The sequence below is a fragment of the Oryctolagus cuniculus genome, chromosome 13 (assembly GCF_964237555.1).
Source record: "Oryctolagus cuniculus chromosome 13, mOryCun1.1, whole genome shotgun sequence".
Lineage (NCBI taxonomy): Eukaryota > Metazoa > Chordata > Mammalia > Lagomorpha > Leporidae > Oryctolagus > Oryctolagus cuniculus.
This window is the reverse complement of record NC_091444.1, coordinates 67,167,165-67,186,374: the sequence shown is the minus strand read 5'-3', so window position 1 is coordinate 67,186,374 and position 19,210 is coordinate 67,167,165. Positions and strand designations below refer to the sequence as shown.

The following is a 19,210-nucleotide window of genomic DNA, read 5'->3' as shown; positions in this document are numbered from 1 at the left end:
GAAATCTCCCAGTGGCCATTTATCTACTGAAACTCTCTCCCTGTTCCCCCATGCCTTAGAAATAGTTACAATACAAAAGTAGAGGCTTGGGGCTGGTGTTGTGGTGCAGTGGGTTAACACCCTGGCCTGAAGCGCTGGCATCCCATATGGGTGCCAGTTTGAGACCCGGCTGCTCCACTTCCTGTCAGCTCTCTGCTATGGCCTGGGAAAGCAGTAGAAAATGGCCCAAGTCCTTTGGCCCCTAAACCCACATGGGAGACCTTGAAGAAGCTCCTGGCTCCTGGCTTCAGATCATCGCAGCTCCAGCCACTGCGGCCATTTGGGGAGTGAACCATCGGATGGAAGACTTCTCTCTCTCCCTCTCCCTCTCCCTCTCTCTCTGCCTCTCCTCTCGCTGTGTAACTTTGACTTTCAAATAAAATAAATCTTTAAAAAAAAAAGTAGATGCTTGACCCAAGTTATCTCTTTCTACCAAATAAAACAAATGAGGTAGGCATTGTGACTCAACAGGTTAAGCTGCTGCTTGTAAAACCACATCTCAGAGTGGTCTGTGTCTCTGATTACTCTGCTTCCTGCAAATGGATTCTGGGAAGCAGCAGATGATGGCTCCACTGCTTGAATATCCATCTTTCATGTGGGAGATCCAGATATGAACTCCAGGTTTCAGCCAGCCCAGCCCTGACTACGGCTGTTTCAGAATTTGGGGAGTGAACTGGTAGATGGAATGGAAATGGAATACACTTCTGTCTCTCTGTCTCTCTCACTCACTCTGCCCTTCAAGTAGATGGGAAAAAAAATAAACATTGAAAAAGAAAAAGAAACAGAGACTCAATCATAGAGAAGATCTTCAGGAGGAGCATACAACAGTGATCAACTTTACTTTGATAATATGTGGAAGTTTCAATTTAATAACCTCTAAAAGAAGAATAAGGAAAAGTAAATTCTCCAAACAATCAGAAGGGAAAAACTGAATGTGGAAAATATACTGAATTAATCCAAAAGATAGTAAGAACATATGGAAAGACAAATATGCAAACAAAGTATTTTTAAATGGTAGAAACACAGCCAAGTAAATCTATATTTGAAATAAATGTAAATGGCCAGAGCTGGCGCTGAGGTGCAGCAGGTTACAGCCCAGGCCTGCAGCACTGGCATCCCATATGGGTGCCGGTTCAAGTCCCAGCTGCTCCATTTCCAATCCAGCTCCCTGCTGATGTGCCTGGGAAAACAGCAGAGGATGGCCCAAGTCCTTGGGCCCCTGTACCCACATAGGAGACATGGAAGAAGCTCCTGGTTCCTGGCTTCAGATTGGCTCAGCTCCAGCCACTGCAACCATTTGGGGAGAGAACCAGCGAATGGAAAAAATTCTCTCTCATTCTCCCCCGCCCCCTCCACCTGACTCTCTGTAACTCTATCGTTCAAATAAATAAAATAAATCTTTTAAAAAAATTATAACAGGGCTGGTACTGTGGCGCAGCAGGTTAACGCCCTGGCCTGAAACACTGGCATCCCATGTGGGCACCAATTCGAGACCCAGCTGCTCCATTTCTGATCCAGCTCTCTGCTATGGCCTGGAAAAGCAGTACACGATGGCTCAAGTCCTTGGGCCCCTGCACCTTCATGGGAGACCTAGAAGAAGCTCCTGGCTCCTGGCTTCAGATCAGTGCAACTCCAGCCATTGCAGCCAATTGGGGAGTGAACCAGTGGTTGGAAGACCTCTCTCTCTCTGCCTCTCCTCTCTCTGTGTAGCTCTTTCAAATAAATAAATAAATAAATCATTTAAGAAATTATGGCTACTATTTAAAAAAATGGCCTAACATGCTCCAATTATACTGAGGGAGAAAACTTCAGTCATATCTATTTCCAAAACCCATCCAAATATAAAGATAGAGGAATAATGAAAATAAAAGGATAGAAAAAGATAAACCAGGTAAATAAGAACCAGCTAAAGGTATATGAGTTAATTAGTACCAGGAGAAAAGAGGAACTTTTATTATTTATTTGAAAGGCAGAAGAGTTACAAAGAGGAGAGAGAGAATCTTCTCTCTGCTGGTTCACACCCTAAATGGCTGCATTCACCAGGGCCATGTTATGTGGAAGTCAAAAGCCCAAAGCTTCTTCTGGGTCTCCCACACTGGTATAGGGCCTCAAGCACTTGGGCCATCCTCCACTGCTTTCCCATGTGCATTTGCGGGGAGCTGGGTTGGAACTACAGCAGCTGGGTTTCAAACAGGTGCCCAAATGGGATGTTGCTATGCCAAACAACCCTAAAAGGAGAAACTGTGAGGTAAAAAGTGTTACTACAGATGATTGAGATTAGGGCCGGTGCCACAGCTCAATAGGCTAATCCTCCGCCTGTGGTGCCAGCACACTGGTCTAGTCCCGGTCGGGGTGCCGAATTCTGTCACAGTTGCCCCTCTTCCAGTCCAGCTCTCTGCTGTGGCCCAGGAGTGCAGTGGAGGATGGCCCAAGTCCTTGGGCCCTGCACCTGCATGGGAGACCAGGAGAAGCACCTGGCTCCTGCCTTCAGATCAGCCGGTTGCAGCGGCCATTGGAGGGTGAACCAATGGTAAAGGAAGACCTTTCTCCCTGTCTCTTTCTCTCACTGTCCACTCTGTCAAAAAAAAAAAAAAAGAAAGAAAGAAAGAAAGAAAAGAAAAGAAAAAGAAAAAGAAAAAGAAAAAGGAAGAAAAAAAAGAAAAAAAAATGATTGACATTAGACAAAAGGTACAAGTCAACAGGAAAAAAGTAATTAACCAAGCTTCAACTGACCAAAAATGAGTTACACAGAAAAACTGGCAAATCTCCCACCAAGTAGGTTCTCTTAAACCATCTCTCTCAGTAGTTGATATGTGAAGCAGACAAACATTTGAACCTAATACAAGCTGCATCTAGTGGACACAGATGCAATACAACTTCAGAACAAACATTATTCTGAAAATCATGTGGAACATATATATATATATATATATACACACACATATATAAAGCGAACACCCAGGATATGATGCAAATAGTTAAACTAATTTTTTTACAAAAAGCAATATAAATTAACACATGGTTCTGAAGATTAAAAAGGAAAATAAAAGTATAAAATTAGGAAGCATTTAGAATGGAATAATGAAAAGCATATCAAAACAGAATATAAAGATTAGTACTTAGAAATCTAAAGTTTAGGGGGCCAGTGCTGTGGCGTAATAAGTTAAGCATCCTCTTGCAGCGCCAGCACCTGTATGGGTTCTTGGAAGTGATTTTCTTTTACTGATATATTTACCCATAAGAACATGTTTGCACGTGCCAGGGGATTCCAATACAATCCCATCAAAGTGGCATGTACCAATGCCATCTTGCTAGTCCAAGTGATCAATTTCAGTTCACAGTTGATCACACTGATAGGTCTGAGTCAAAGGGATCACACAAACAAGACTAGTGTCTGCTAATACTAACTGATAGAATCAAAAAGGGAGAGAACGATCCATCATGGGAAGCGAGATACACAGCAGACTCATAGAATGGCAGATGTCCTAAATAGCACTCTGGCCTCAGAATCAGCCCTTAAGGCATTTGGATCTGGCTGAAGAGCCCAAGAGAGTGTTTTAGGCATGGAAAGCCAAGACACCTTGGGCGGGGAGGGGGACCCTAAATGAAAGATCTCTGTGAGTGAGATCCCAGTGGAAAGAACAGGTCATCAAAGAAGGAGGTACCTTTCTCTGAAGGGAGGAGAGAACTTCCACTTTGACTATGACCATGTCGGAATAAGATCGAAGTCGGCAAACTCAAAAGGCCTCCATAGCCTTGGCAACTAATGACTAGAGCCTAGGGAGATTACTGACGCCATAAATAAGAGTGTCAAATTGTTAAGCCAACAACAGGAGTCACTGTGTACTTACTTCTCATGTGGGATCTGTCCTTAATGTGTTGTCCAATGTGAAGTAATGCTATAACTAGTACTGAAAAAGTTTTTTACACTTTATGTTTCTGTGTGGGTGCAAACTGATGAAATCTTAATATATACTAAATCGATCTTCTGTATATAAAGATAATTGAAAATGAATCTTGATGTGAATGGAATGGGAGAGAGAGCGAGAGATGGGAGGGGTGCGAGTGGGAGGGAAATTATGGGGGGGGGGGGGCATTGTAATCCATAAACTGTACTTTGGAAATTTATATTTACTAGATAAAAAAAAGTAAAAAAAAAAAAAAAAAGAACATGTTTGCAGGCATGAGTTCATAAACATACATCATAGTTCACACTCAAAGAAAACTGAGAATATAGTGAAGCTGAATGCTAGCAAACAATCTTAAGAAATGTTCCTGGATAATGGGTCCACTCCTACTTATGTAAAATCTAATTAATTTACTACAATGCTGCACTGCCAGACTAAAGGGGCCAAAGCTGCAGTTAAGGCTTCGCCTACAGCGCCAGCATCCCATATGGGCACCGATTAGATTCCCGGTTGCTCCACTTCTGATCCAGCTCTCCTATGGCCTGGGAAAGCAGCGGAAGATGGCTTAAGTCCTTGGGCCCCTGCACCCATGTAGGAGACCCGGAAGAAGCTCCTGGCTCCTGGCTTAGGACTGGCGTAGCTCAGGCCATTGTGGCCATCTGGGGCATGAACCAGTGGATGAAAGACCTTTCTCTCTTTATCTGCAACTCTGTCTTTCAAATAAATAAATAAATCTTAAAAAAAAAAAAAAAAAGAAAGAAAGAAAAAGGAGAAGACAAGCTATAACAGAAATGGGAAAAAATACACTATTGATGTTAAAGGAATAAAAATGATTATTGTAAAAATTTATGCCAGTAACTTTTAAAATTCAAAATGGGCAAATTCCTAGAAAAACTCAACTTGTCAAATGACCAAGAGGTGGGGCCAGAATTGTGACACAGTGGTTTAAGCCACCACTTGGAATGTTGGCATCACATCCTGGAGCACTTGTGCAAGTCCTGGGTGCCTTGCTTCCAATCCAGCCCCTGGTTAATACATCTGGGAAAGCAGAAGACAGCCCAATGTGTGAGCTCCTGCTAACCATGCAGGAGACTCAAATGGAGCTCCAGGCTCCTGGCTTCAGCCTGGCCCAGTCTGAGCCATTGCAGCCATTTGGGAAGTGACACAGTGAATGGAAGCTTGTTCTCTCTGTCTCTCTGTCCCTCTGTTTCTCTGCCTTTCAAATAAGTCTCTTAAGAAATGATCAAGAAATAATAGAAAATTTGAATACTCTATCTAATAAAGAAACTGTATCCATAATTTACAATTATACCAGAAAGAAAATTTGGAAATGGATTTGCCATTGAATTCTTCTAAATTTCCCAATTTTTAAAGTAGAAACGACCTCAATATTTCTTCAGGGAATGTATTACATAATATTTTACGAGAAAAAGCAAAATCTTAAAACCTAAATCTTACAAAGACAATAAGAGAATTGTAGATAATCTCTTATGAACATAACGGAAAAAATTTTAACCAAACCATCGGTAAATCAAATCAAACATATACACTGTAACCAAGATGACTTTAATCCAGAAATGCAAGAATGATTTACTATTCAAGCTTCAATGTTAATCTTCATACTAATAGTATAAAAATTTTTTTTTAACTTTTATTTAATGAATATAAATTTCCAAAGTACGATTTATGGATTACAATGGCTTCCCCCACATACCGTCCCTCCCACCCACTACCCTCCCCTTTCCCACTCCCTCTCCCCTCCATTCACATCAAGATTCATTTTCGATTATCTTAATATACAGAAGATCAGCTTAGTATACATTAAGTAAGGATTTCAACAGTTTGCTCTCACACAGAAACATAAAGTGAAAAATAATAGATGATTTTCTTTAAATGATGATGAAATCAGATCAGACCTATTGTCATGTTTAATCCCAGTGAGAGTCAAGTTGGGAATTGATAATTTCTTTCTTTTTTTTTTTTTTTTTACAGAGGATCAGTTTAGTATACATTAAGTAAAGATTTCAACAGTTTGCACCCCCATAGAAACACAAAGTGAAATATATTGTTTGAGTACTCGTTATAGCATTAAATCTCAATGCATAGCACATTAAGGATAGAGATCCTACATGAGGAGTAAGTGCACAGTGACTCCTGTTGTTGACTTTACCAATTGACACTCCTGTCTATGGCATCAGTAATCTCCCTATGCTCCAGTCATGAGTTTCCAAGGCTATGGAAGCCCTCTGAGTTCTCCGATTCTTATCTTGTTTAGACAAGGTCATAGTCAAAGTGGAGGTTCTCTCCTCCCTTCAGAGAAAGGTACCTCCTTCTTTGAAGACCTGTTCTTTCCACTGGGATCTCACTCGCAGAGATCTTTTGCCAGAGTGTCTTGGCTTTCCATGCCTGAAATACTCTCATAGTATAAAAATTTTAAATAATATATAATCTCAATAGATGCAAATAACTGATAAAACTGATATGTTAAATATTTTAAAAAGCTTTTTATAAAGGTTCTGGGGCTGGCTCTGCTGCATCAGCATCCCATGTGAGCACCAGTTCTTGTCCTGGCTGCTCTTCTTCTGATCCAGCTCTCTGCTATGGTCTTGGAAAGTGGTAGCAGATGGCCCAAATGCTTGGCCCTTTGCACACGCATGGAAGACCCAGAGAAAACTGGCTCTGGATCAGCCCAGCTCCTGCCACTGCAACTATATGGGGGGGTGAAACAGCTATCTGGAGTGGACCAACAGATGGAAGACCTTTTTCTCTGTCTCTCCATGTCTAACTATAGCTTTACCTCTGAAATAAACAAACAAAATCTTTTTTAAAAAATGGTTCTAAAAGAAACTTTCAGAAAACTAGGGAAAAAAATACCCTTTTTGTATAAAATCCTCAAGTATGTTTAATTTAATTTCTAATGCTAATAATATCAGAGAAAAGATTCAAACTAGGGTCAATTTGATTGACTCTAAAACCCAGCTTTCTCCACTACATCGCAGCAGTGGTCATAAATAGTGTTGTTCACATACTGTCTCTACAAAGATTTGGAAAAACAATGCATATCCTTGAACACTTTTAAATTATAGCTCTAATGTTTAATTACAGGTTTAAATCATAATTTTTGTAATTTATATAATTCCCCATGTATTTCATATTGTATTTATACTCCAAATGGAACTCCACATCTGGAATTTATGAGAATTTATTCATCTAATTGGCAAAGCCAGTCCTGACTGTTGAATAAGACTTATTTTCTGTTACAGCAAGTCTGACTTTAATTTGTATTCAAGTGAATGGTTTATCTGAATGGTTATACACACCCCAGTATCAACTATTTCACTTTACAGTTCTCAGAAAGATGATAGATGGTAGAGCTTTGACACTAGTTTCTAAGCTAGTGAAACCAAACACCTACTTCAATACTTTTTACAGAAGCTCTTTTTGTTGTGCCTGCTCTGGGGAGCTATACATTCTCAAACAATTCTTCTTGTTTTGTACCTAGATTTTCTCAGTCCAAGGCTAAGCACCAGAGTAAAATTTGAGATGGGTAAGAAATATGCCTCTATTTTTTTTTTAACTAAGATGAGAGATGAGCAATTATGAAATGAGAGTAGAAAAAGAAAAGCAACAGACTTGACAGTGTTCTCAAACAGATGGATTTTAGAAAAGAGTACTCAAAGTTGAAGATTTGGAAATTGATTCCCTTAAAAGCGTATGTACCCACATTTCCCTGGGGAAGTCTTCAAACACCATGAGTACAGATAGTCCAGTTAGAAGACCACTACTAGATTATCATCTGAGCTTTAGGAGTTTAAGCTTTAAAAAAATGAAATTGCCAATTTATATCTTAGTGCAATTTTAATTGACTCTCAGGCATAAGTAAATAATAATATTTCAAAAAATGGTCTCCATTCTAGAGATTTTTTTTTTTATAGATTTATTGGGGGCCAGCTCCGTGGCTCACTTGGTTAATCCTCTGCCTGCAGCGCTGGCATCCCACATGGGCATCAGGTTCTAGTCCCGGTTGCTCCTCTTCCAGTCCAGCTCGCTGCTGTGGCCTGAGAAGGCAGTGAAGGACAGCCCAAGTGTTTGGGCCCCTGCACCCGCCTGGAAGACCAGGAAGAAGCACCTGGTTCTGGCTTTGGATCAGTGTGGCTCTGGTCATAGCGGCCATTTGGGGAGGTGAACCAACAGAAGATAGACCTTTCTCTTGGTCTCTCTCTCTCTAACTCTGTCAAAAAATAACTAAAATAAATTTTTAAAAAAGATTTATTTATTTGCTTGACAGAGTTACACAGAGGGAGAAGGAGAGGCAGAGGCAGAGAGAGAGAGAGAGTGAATCAGAGAGAGAGAGATCCTCCATCTGCTGGTTCACTCCCCAAATGGCCACAATGGCCAGAGCTGTGCCAATCTGAAGCCAGGAGCCAGGAGCCTCCTCTAGGTCTTCCCATGCAGGTGCAGGGGACTCGAACTAGCACCCATACGGGATGCCGGCATTGCAGGCAGCGGCTTTACCTGCTATGCCACTGTGCCGACCCCTAAAGGTTTTGTTTTCTAGTGGGGTTGTTCATCTATGGTATGTGAAGGGGATTATTTTGGATGGGATGGGGATCATTTTCTTAAGGCTACCAGTTAAGCCACCCTGAGGTAAACTCACCAGTCAGGGGTCCAAGCACAGTAACTTAATAGATCAGAACAGCTCCAGAACCTGTGCTCTGTAAGTTTCCTAGGACAAACCTGCTGCCACCAGTAGTCAAGACTTCTACAGAAGCTGTCTACTTCGTGTTCCATAGCTCAGCTCAGATTCTATGTCAAACCAGCTGCCTCTCTCCCTACCACATTTTCCCAAATTTCATGCTTCCACCTCTGTGGGGAGCAATCCGGACTAGACTGAGTTACTGGAATTAAGACTTATTCTATGCATCTGCTCTCCCACAATATGGCGCTGGGAGAGGAGGCAACAGCTTCTACCCAGCTGCCTCTCACCAACTTGACAAGCTGCAGGACCTGCTCCTGATTGGAGGAGAGCAGCGTACTCGGCGTGTGGGCAGCCGAGTTAGGATTGGCGGAGGAGGACTATAAAGGAGGAGAGAGACGGCATGCACCAGGAACATCTAAGGGGAACATCTAGCTGAAGGAACACCTGTGCAGCCCCCGAGACGAGCCGGCCGGCGGTGTGCCGCTCCCCTGCGGAAGTGGGGAATGTGGCCAGGGGGAACTGCCCTTCCACGGAGGTGGAAGGGATAGTAGCCAACCCGGGAAGAACCAGCAGCAAACCCGGGGAGGGCCGAGCAGACGAAAGAACAGCGCAGGGTCCTGTGTCGTTCCTCCACGAAGAGGAGGAGCGACATAATGGTGCCGTGACTCGGATATGAAGCCTAGGCAGGGTTTAGTGTCGTTCCTCCACGAAGAGGGGGAGCGACACACCTCTGCTAACACAATGGCTTTTGTGAGTGTAGAAAATGCTAAGCCATATACAAATTTAGGCCAAACCAAACTAAGCAAGTCAGTCTGGTGCCCTATAAAAATCAATCTCCAAATTGATTGATCCTTTTAATGATGCAGAGGGCTTCCATAGCCTTGGAAACTCATGACTGGAGCATAGGGAGATTACTGATGCCATAGACAGGAGTGTCAATTGGTAAAGTCAACAACAGGAGTCACTGTGCACTTACTCCTCATGTAGGATCTCTATCCTTAATGTGCTGTACATTGAGATTTAATGCTATAACGAGTACTCAAACAATATATTTCACTTTGTGTTTCTATGGGGGTGCAAACTGTTGAAATCTTTACTTAATGCATACTAAACTGATCCTCTGTAAAAAAAAAAAAAAAAGAAAGAAAGAAAGAAAGAAATTATCAATTCCCAACTTGACTCTCACTGGGATTAAACATGACAATAGGTCTGCTCTGATTTCATCATCATTTAAAAAAAATCATCTATTATTTTTCACTTTATGTTTCTGTGTGGGAGCAAACTGTTGAAATCCATACTTGATGTATACTAAGCTGATCTTCTGTATATTAAGATAATCGAAAATGAATCTTGATGTGAATGGAAGGGGAGAGGGAGTGGGAAAGGGGAGGGTTGTGGGTGGGAGGGACGGTATGGGGGGGAAGCCGTTGTAATCCATAAGTCGTACTTTGGAAATTTATATGCATTAAACAAAAGTTTAAAAAAAAATAAATAAAAAAATAAATAAAAAAAAGCAAATATATATTCTTTGGTTTTCAAATTATGTGGTAATAAGCCTTCTCAAATTGCCCCAATACACCATTACAACCTTGGTTTCCACTACGTCTCTACTCCCCCAAGACTCTGCACCAAGCACATACCTTTGTCTGTTTCCAACCCTAAGCTATACATTCCGTGGCTCCCTTCCATCCAAAGTGCCCTTTTTCTAGCTTTATTTCAAAAAGCACTCTGTTTAAAGGTCAGCCCACATGTTATCCATGTGATTCTCTGCCACTCCCCATTCTCCTTATTAAAAGTAATCTCTCGGCCAGCACCGTGGTTCACTTGGCTAATCCTCCGCCTGTGGCGCCGCCACCCCAGGTTCTAGTCCTGGTTGGGGCACCGGGTACTAGTCCCAGTTGCTCCTCTTCCAGTCCAGTTCTCTGCTGCGGCCCAGGAGGGCAGTGGAGGATGGTCCAAGTGCGTGGGCCCCTGCACCCACATGGGAGTCTGGGAGGAACTATCCAGCTCCTGGCTTCAGATCAGCGCTGCACCAGCCGTAGCATCCATTTGGGGTATGAACCAATGGAAGGAAGACCTTTCTCTCTGTCTCTCTCTCACTGTCTAGAACTCTCTCTCTAACTCTGCCTGTCAAATAAATAAATAAATAATAAATAAAAGTGATCTTTCTCCTCTCTCTCCTTTATACTTAAGTCTGTTTAATTCCTTGAGTGCAGAAACTACATATTATTAATTTTTACTATTCCTATACTCCATTATATACATAATGTTTACTGTTCATAATAAATATTTATTGATGACTTTAAACAGACTGCCTCCTAACCATACCTTCTGCTGATATCATTAACAATACTGGAATTTATCTGTGCCAGAGATGAGAAGACCCTGTTACATATGGCATATGTAAAATTATACTTAATACCCAAGATTCATAATGCTTGCTAAATAAGCACTATTAACAAATTTTATAGGCATCCAGAGGAGGCATGAGATGACAAAAGATGGCATGGCTGACAAAGCTATCACTGTAATGACCACTTGCAATTTAAAAATTAAAATTTGATAATAGATGACTATAATATATCCTTTTCTCCCACGTAACAACACTAGCTCAAAATCCCTAAATTTAAGGCACATATTAAAAAAGGCACTGCTTGGAAGTGGTGAGGGAAAAGGCAAAGAGTATCATAAAACTGTACAGTAGCCTAATAACACCTAATGAAAATTACTATGGATAAAATATAAGCCACAGTGCTAACTGTAACAGAAACCACTTGTGGTCCACCTAGAACCCAAACCCTCTTTCTAAGTAGAAACTTAATTTTGTTAAGGTATCTACACTTCCCTCACACAGCCCATGTATATCAATAATCCCAGTAACACCAAGGCAATGACTGGTTCAGTCACAGACATAAATCCTAATCCTGGCTATCTGAGAGTGGAGGGGAGATTTACTGGGTATTTCTGCAAAAGGAAAACTACTACTACTCTTAAGATGGCTGCAGGAGGCCGGCGCCGCGGCTCACTAGGCTAATCCTCCGCCTAGCGGCGCCGGCACACCGGGTTCTAGTCCCGGTCGGGGCGCCGGATTCTGTCCCGGTTGCCCCTCTTCCAGGCCAGCCCTCTGCTGTGGCCAGGGAGTGCAGTGGAGGATGGCCCAGGTGCTTGGGCCCTGCACCCCATGGGAGACCAGGAGAAGCACCTGGCTCCTGGCTCCTGCCATCGGATCAGCACGGTGCGCCGGCCGCAGCGCGCCGGCCGCGGCGGCCATTGGAGGGTGAACCAACGGCAAAGGAAGACCTTTCTCTCTGTCTCTCTCTCTCACTGTCCACTCTGCCTGTCAAAAAAAAAAAAAAAAAAAAAAAAAAAAAAAAGATGGCTGCAGGAAACATTTCTTTCCTCCTACCTGACCAAGGAAGCATGTTGTTGCAGTGCCATCTATAACTTTAAGGCAAAACAGCATTAAAAAGAACTTCAGCTAGAGAAGTAGTGAGATTCAAAGAACCTGGATGTTTGATAACTCTGCTCAGCTACTCAACTAAGACTCCTTAAGAAGTTAACTAGTAAACTTCCTTCATTTTTTAAACTAATTTGCTGGATTTTCAGTTACTTACAACCAAAAAAAAAAAAAAAACACTATCAATTCTCTATTTCTACTGTATCTTTTTGTGAATTACTGTACTGTCATTTATATATACTGTTTCTTTTTATTCCAACCAATGCAATCAAGACTAATACTATCAGAAATTGTCCAATTTCTATAACAAAACCATAAATCAAGAAACAAAGTGGGGCCGGCGCTGTAGCGTAGCAGGTAGAGCCGCCACCTGTGTTGCCAATCCAGCTCTCTGCTATGACCTGGGAAAGCAGAAGATGGCCCAAGTCCTTAGGCCCCTGGACCAGCAGAGAAGACCCAGAAGAGGCCCCTGGCTTCAGATCGGCATGACTCCAACTGTTGCAGCCATCTGGGGAGTGAACTAGCAGATGGAAGACCTCTTTCTCTGCCTCTGCCTCTGCCTCTCCATGATACTCCCTTTCAAATAAATACATGAATCATAAAACAAAAAAAAAAAGTATAGATGTTCACAAAGTTCCTCCCAAATTCATTTTAAAGACTACTTAAAAATAACAGTCCTGGCCGGCACCGCGGCTCAATAGGCTAATCCTCCACCTGCGGCACCTGCACACTGGGTTCTAGTCCCGGTTGGGGCACCGGATTCTGTCCCGGTTGCCCCTCTTCCAGGCCAGCTCTCTGCTGTGGCCAGGGAGTGCAGTGGAGGATGGCCCAAGTGCTTGGGCCCTGCACCCTATGGGAGACCAGGAGGAGGCACCTGGCCCCTGCCTTCGGATCAGTGCAGTGCGCCGGCCACAGCGCGCTGACCACGGTGGCCATTGGAGGGTGAACCAATGGCAAAAGGAAGACTTCTCTCTCTCTCTCTCTCTCTCTCTCACTGTCCACTCTGCCTGTCAAAAAAATAAAATAAAAAAAATAAATAACAGTCCTGAGGTCTGTAACAGTTCTATTATAATCTTTATAGTATCATTATTTAAAGGACAAAATATAAAGTGTAGGATTTTTTATTTGAAATGAAAACTATGTTGCACTAAATATTTGTCTGTTAGGAGACACAGCTTGCAGGTTGGTCAATCTATCAACATGCTGGGAGGGTAGGACTCCCAAGAGGGCATGAAAACTCCAGACACCCCTTTCCTCCCCATACCTTGCCCAATGCTTCTCTTCCATTTGGCTATTCCTGAATTATGTCCTTTATAATAAACTGGATATGGATCCAAACTTCTACAGTAAAAACTTACTGTTGCAGGAAGAAATAACTGAAGCTACCTAACAAGTTTGCTCTTTTCTGGCTAATGAAAACCAAAGACTCCCAGCACATAAGGAGCAGAATAAGCAAACACAGAAGTTGCTCAGCTGCTTCCAGTTTTCAAAGACGAAAATTGAGAACTTTAAAAACACATGAACTATCTCATAAACACTGAAAGCCAGGCCGAGCAAAACATATTTGTCATCTGTAAAACTCCATTTCCGCCGGCGCCGCGGCTCACTAGGCTAATCCTCCGCCTAGCGGCGCCGGCACACCGGGTTCTAGTCCCGGTCGGGGCGCCGGATTCTGTCCCGGTTGCCCCTCTTCCAGGCCAGCTCTCTGCTGTGGCCAGGGAGTGCAGTGGAGGATGGCCCAGGTGCTTGGGCCCTGCACCCCATGGGAGACCAGGAAAAGCACCTGGCTCCTGGCTCCTGCCATCGGATCAGCGCGGTGCGCCGGCCGCAGCGCACCGGCCGCGGCGGCCATTGGAGGGTGAAACAACGGCAAAGGAAGACCTTTCTCTCTGTCTCTCTCTCTCACTGTCCACTCTGCCTGTCAAAAAAAAAAAAAAAAAAAAAAAAAAACTCCATTTCCAACAGACTAGGATGGAATGATATACAACTCCTCACATTACAAAGCTAAGTAAATTTCAGAACTGGACAAACTAGAATAGAATAAATATAAATTCAGTGAAGCACTTAAATGAAGTAAAAGCCCTTCTGTAAAAGAAGTGTAAACTGAACTAAATGTTTTCTTGTTATTACTTCATAAATCCTTCTGGATTTTTTAAAAAAGTAATTAAGACAAATACAATTTGAGCCACGTGCAGAATTTTAGGAAGACATTGAAGTCTAACTTTTTAAGTAATATTTGAAATTCAAACTGCTCTATCTGAAAATTTTTAGTGTTATGAAAACAATTAGGCTTTTTAAAATCTAAATCATTTCAATTACCTGTTAAAAATTAATATATTCTCATAAAAGTCATCTTTGTATGCTTGAGAATCACCATATAAATAAGGAAACATCACTGCAAAGGAAACAGTACTATCACTAGGGCAAAAATTCCTTTTTTTTTTCCAAATGCTAGTTATATTACATCATTTCCTTTTAGTTCCCTGTATTTTCAAATGAGATGGTTGAAATTGTACTTTTCAGTAACATAACTAAAAACAAAATTAGCCAATCATGAATATATCATTCAATCATAAATATATCAATCTGATTCTTAAGTAATGATTTAAAATATATATATTGCTACTAGGCACTCTGATTAGTATCTACTTCAAATTCCTCAATCCCATTTAAAAGCATTAAATCTAGAAATTAAAATAATGATTATCAACTTAAGATGTAAATACACTATTTGTGGCTTTACTGTTGTGAACATTTCCCCCCTTTAGGCAAAAAAGAGTAAATGTAGAAAAAAAATTTAATTTTTAATTTAAAGACAAAACAACAGAGAGAGAGAAAGAGAGATATTTCATTCTAAGGTTCACCCCCAAATGCCTACAATAGCCAGGGCAAGGCCCAAACAAAGCCAGGAGCCTAAAACTACATCTGTGTCTCTCAGGTAAGTGGCAGGGACCCAACCACTTGAGCCATCATCTGCTACCTCCTAAGATGTACATCAGCCGAAAGTTTGGAATTGTCAGCAGAACCAGGATGTGAACCCAGGTTCTCCCAATATGGGATGCAACCCTCTCAGATGGCTTCTTCTTCTTCTAAGATTTATTTATGTATTTGAAAGTCAGAGCCACAAAGAGAAAGAGACAGACAAACAGACAATCTTTCAACCACTGGTTCACTCACACATGGCTGCAACATATGGGGCTGGGCCAGGTCAAAGCAAGGAGCCAGGAGCTTCCTCTGGATCTCCCACAGGGGTGCAAGGGCCCAAGCAGTTGGGCCATGCTCTGCTGCTTTCCCAGGCACGTTAGTAGGGAGCTGCATTGGAACTGGTGCCCATATGGGATGCTGGCATCACAAGTGGCAGCTTTACCTGCTATGCCACAATGCCAGCCCCTCAAGTGGCTTCTTAACCAGTGTGCCAAACGCTCGCCCCAGCTTTACTTCCTAAGCAACACTGAACACTCCCCAGATTTTCACACTGCTCAAGATGTTCACTCACACCAGGTACTGAAGAAGCCTCTCCTGGAGACTTCAGATCTGCCTCCTGTCCCTACCCACTGACCTCTATCTACACTTGGGTGCAAAGCCGTCATTTTGTATTCTCCCTTCACCACCATCCTAGGAAATTATCTCTTCTCTCCCTGTATCAGACCTCTATATTTACATTCTATATTTCCTTATCTTAATTTACTCCCCTGTCTAGCTGAAGCTAGGGCAACTGACTCATTATGATTCTACTGAAAACTTTTCTGGTTTTAGCTAAGTCGCACATTCCAAGAAACCCCACAGTCTCAGGTAAATCAGGAGGTTACTCTATTTGAAGCCCATGGGTTGCAGAAAGTAAGTCCTTAGAACTGCATGTTTTAAAATGCCCTTATCCCATAGAACTCCAGAAATCATCTTTGAATTATTTTCCTTCTAAGATTTTTTTAATTAAAAAAATTTTTTTTATTTGACAGGTAGAGTTACAGACAGAGACAGAGAGAAAGGTCTTCTTTCTGTTGGCCCACCCCCCAAATGACCGCCATGGCCAGAACTGCACCGATCCAAAGCCAGGAGCCAGGTGCCCCCTCCCGGTCTCCCATGTGGGTGCAGGGGCCCAAGAACTTGGGCCATCCTCCACTGCCCTCCCAGGCCACAGCAGAGAGCCGGACCAGAAGAGGAGTAACCCGGACCAGAACCCAGTTTCCATGTGGGATGCCGGCGCCGCAGGCGGAGGATCAACCAAAAGAGCCAGGGCACCAGTCCCTTTCCTTCTAATATTAACACGGCCCCCTTTCCTTCTAATATTAACACTGGTTTCTGCTGTTGCTGCTGAGAAGCACAAAGTCTTTCTGACTCCTGATATTGTGGGTTTTTTCTTTGGAAATTTTTTGGGTCTATTTTTTGTCCCCAGAGCTCTAGGAATTGTGCAATGTATTAGTTGCAAAGCTTGGTGATAAAAAAGTGAACTTAAGCATTGTACTAGGGTTTTTCCCCTATTTAGAAAATCATGGCCGGCACCACAGCTCACTAGGCTAATCCTCCGCCTGCGGCGCCTGCACACCAGGTTCTAGTCCGGTCGGGGCGCCGGATTCTGTCCCGGTTGCCCCTCTTCCAGGCCAGCTCTCTGCTGTGGCCAGGGAGTGCAGTGGAGGATGGCCCAAGTGCTTGGGCCCTGCACCCCATAGGAGACCAGGAGAAGCACCTGGCTCCTGGCTTCTGATCAGTGCGGTGCGCCGGCCGCGGCGGCCATTGGAGGGTGAACCAACAGCAAAGGAAGACCTTTCTCTCTGTCTCTCTCTCTCTCTCACTGTCCACTCTGCCTGTCAAAAAAGAAAAAAAGAAAAAAAAAATGGTACTTGGGACTGGGACTCCCACATTCCCTAACAGAAAGCCTAAGTTCAGGGCCAAGCCCCATTTCAAATTCCAGGTTTCTGTTAATGCACACCCTGGGAGGCAGCAGGTGAAAGCTCAAGTACTTGGGTACCTACAACCCACACGGTAGACCTAGGCTGAGTTCCATCCTCCAGCTGTTTGGGCTGACCCAGCCACAGCTATAGTGGTTTCTGGGTCCTTAACATTGCCTCTGTCACTTTCAAATGAAATGAAAAAATAAATTTTTAAAAATGTAGAAGATGGCAGAAAAAATTTAAGATCTCTCAAATTCCCTAGTTTTCTGTCTCCTATTTTCTATCCCCCTGATTTTTGCTGCAAAGTATATTTTCTGAGAAAATTTTTCAGATTCTAATTCTGGTATTGAGGTTTTCAATTCAGCTATCTTTTTTTAATTTCAAAGGTTTTTTCATTTAAATATTTAAAAAATATTTTTCAATTCTTTTTATCCTTTTTTATGACATTCTGATTTTATTTCCCAGTTGCATTATTTTCCGTTATCTCTGAGAATATTAATGATGGATGCATATGTTTATTTTTTTATTTTTCATTTTCGTGGTAACACAGAGATCAAGAAAGAGAGATCTTCCATCCACTGGTTCACTTCCCAAATGCCTGCAATAGCAGAGCCTACGCAAGGGACCCAAGGACTTGAGCCATCATCTGCTCCTCTCAGAGTGTGTGCTTTAGCAGGAAGCTGGGTCAGAGATGGAGGAGCTAGGACTCAAATCATGCACTCATGTGGAATACAGGCATCCCAAGGAACATCTTAACTGCTGTATCAAACACCTGTTCCTATGTGTGTGTGTGTGTGTGTGTGTGTGTGTTGTTGAAATTAATGCTTTCCCAGAAAATTTTGTTTCATGTAAAGTTGCTTTGTTTCCATTTTTTTAGGGGGGAGGGAATGTACCTTATACATTAGTGGCTTTCCTCGGATGTCTAGCAATTCTTGGTTTTCCAATCATATGGAATTATAAGAAAATAAAGGGATGATCTGAACCTCTGAATGCTTAGGTGAAGACTGTCAACAATTAAGTCCAGCATATGGTCACTGCCTGAGTTCTTTACTGAGAAATTCCTATTATCTATGCCTTCAGGCCTTTCTAGTCAGATTCTCCAGAGAACAGTCTTCAAATCGCCTAGGTTTGTCATAAAGGTCTACTGCCAGTATTGTGGAAGTCAAGCAGAAATACATAAATAATTATTGATTTTCAGTATGAAATACCCACCCTAATAAACTACTGCCCTCAATCCAGAAACTCCTACTTTACTAGAATAAACATCCAGTATTTGAGGAGAAAAAGGATAAAATAGCCCAGAGGCATCAAGGAGAGAAGGTTCTAGAGTTGCTATTACTTCTAAAAGAGAGTCAATCAATTCTCCATATTTAGCACCACCTCCAGTCTAACTTCCAGAGGTTCCTAAAGATACTAATATGACTTTTAAGGATTTCTGCCAAGTGAACCAGATTGGTCCTTAGCTTACACTATTGCTAACTTTTATCATTCGTCTATATGCTTTTCAGCCTTCAAAATTTCAATGCTATATGTCTTGTTTTGTTCTTCTCATCCTTGAAGGTTTACAACATTGGGGCTGGCACTGTGGCATAGTGGGTAAAGCTGCAGCCTGCAGTGCCCGCATCCCACAGGGGCGCTGGTTCGAGTCCCGGCTGCTCCACTTCCAATCCAGCTTTCTGTATGGCCTGGGAAGGCGGCAGAAAATGGCCTAAGTCCTTGGGCCCCTGCACCCAAGTAGGAAACCTGGAAAAAGCTCCTGTCTCCTGACTTCAGATCAGCGCAGCTGCAGCCACTGCAGCCATCTGGGGAGTGAACCAGTGGATGTAAGACCTCCCTCTCTCCCTCTGCCTCTCCTTCTCGGTGTAACTCTTTCAAGTAAATAAATAAACCTAAAAAAAATTTAGGACACTTAAGAGATTCCTATACTGTAGTTATGGTGGGGTAATAGAAGGGTAAGAAATTATCATTCTGTGTTCACAATACATCATCACCAGATTCTAAAGACACTGTGCAAATAAGGTTAAACATGGACTTAAGAAAATTTAACTCAGGGAGGCAGGTGTTTGCCATAAGCAGTTAAGATCCCACTTGGGACACCCACATCAGAACACCTGAGTTCAAGTCCTACACTTGCTTCCTTATAACATGGATTGTAGGAAGCAGCAGGTAAAGGCTCAAGTACTTGGGTCCCTGCCATCCACACAGAAGATCTGGACTG

General features: G+C 42.5%; 1 protein-coding gene and 1 long non-coding RNA gene across 20 annotated transcripts in view; both read right to left on the bottom strand.

Annotated features, from left to right (window-relative positions):
- CDC42BPA (CDC42 binding protein kinase alpha) overlaps positions 1–19,210 on the bottom strand; it is a 349,867-nt gene that overhangs the window by 299,677 nt on the left and 30,980 nt on the right. The window lies entirely within an intron of this gene.
- LOC138844997 (uncharacterized) lies at positions 7,804–9,512 on the bottom strand. Its single transcript, XR_011381557.1, has 2 exons — positions 9,375–9,512; positions 7,804–8,811 (listed from the first exon to the last, which is right to left on the bottom strand). It is a non-coding gene; the product is annotated as an uncharacterized lncRNA (long non-coding RNA).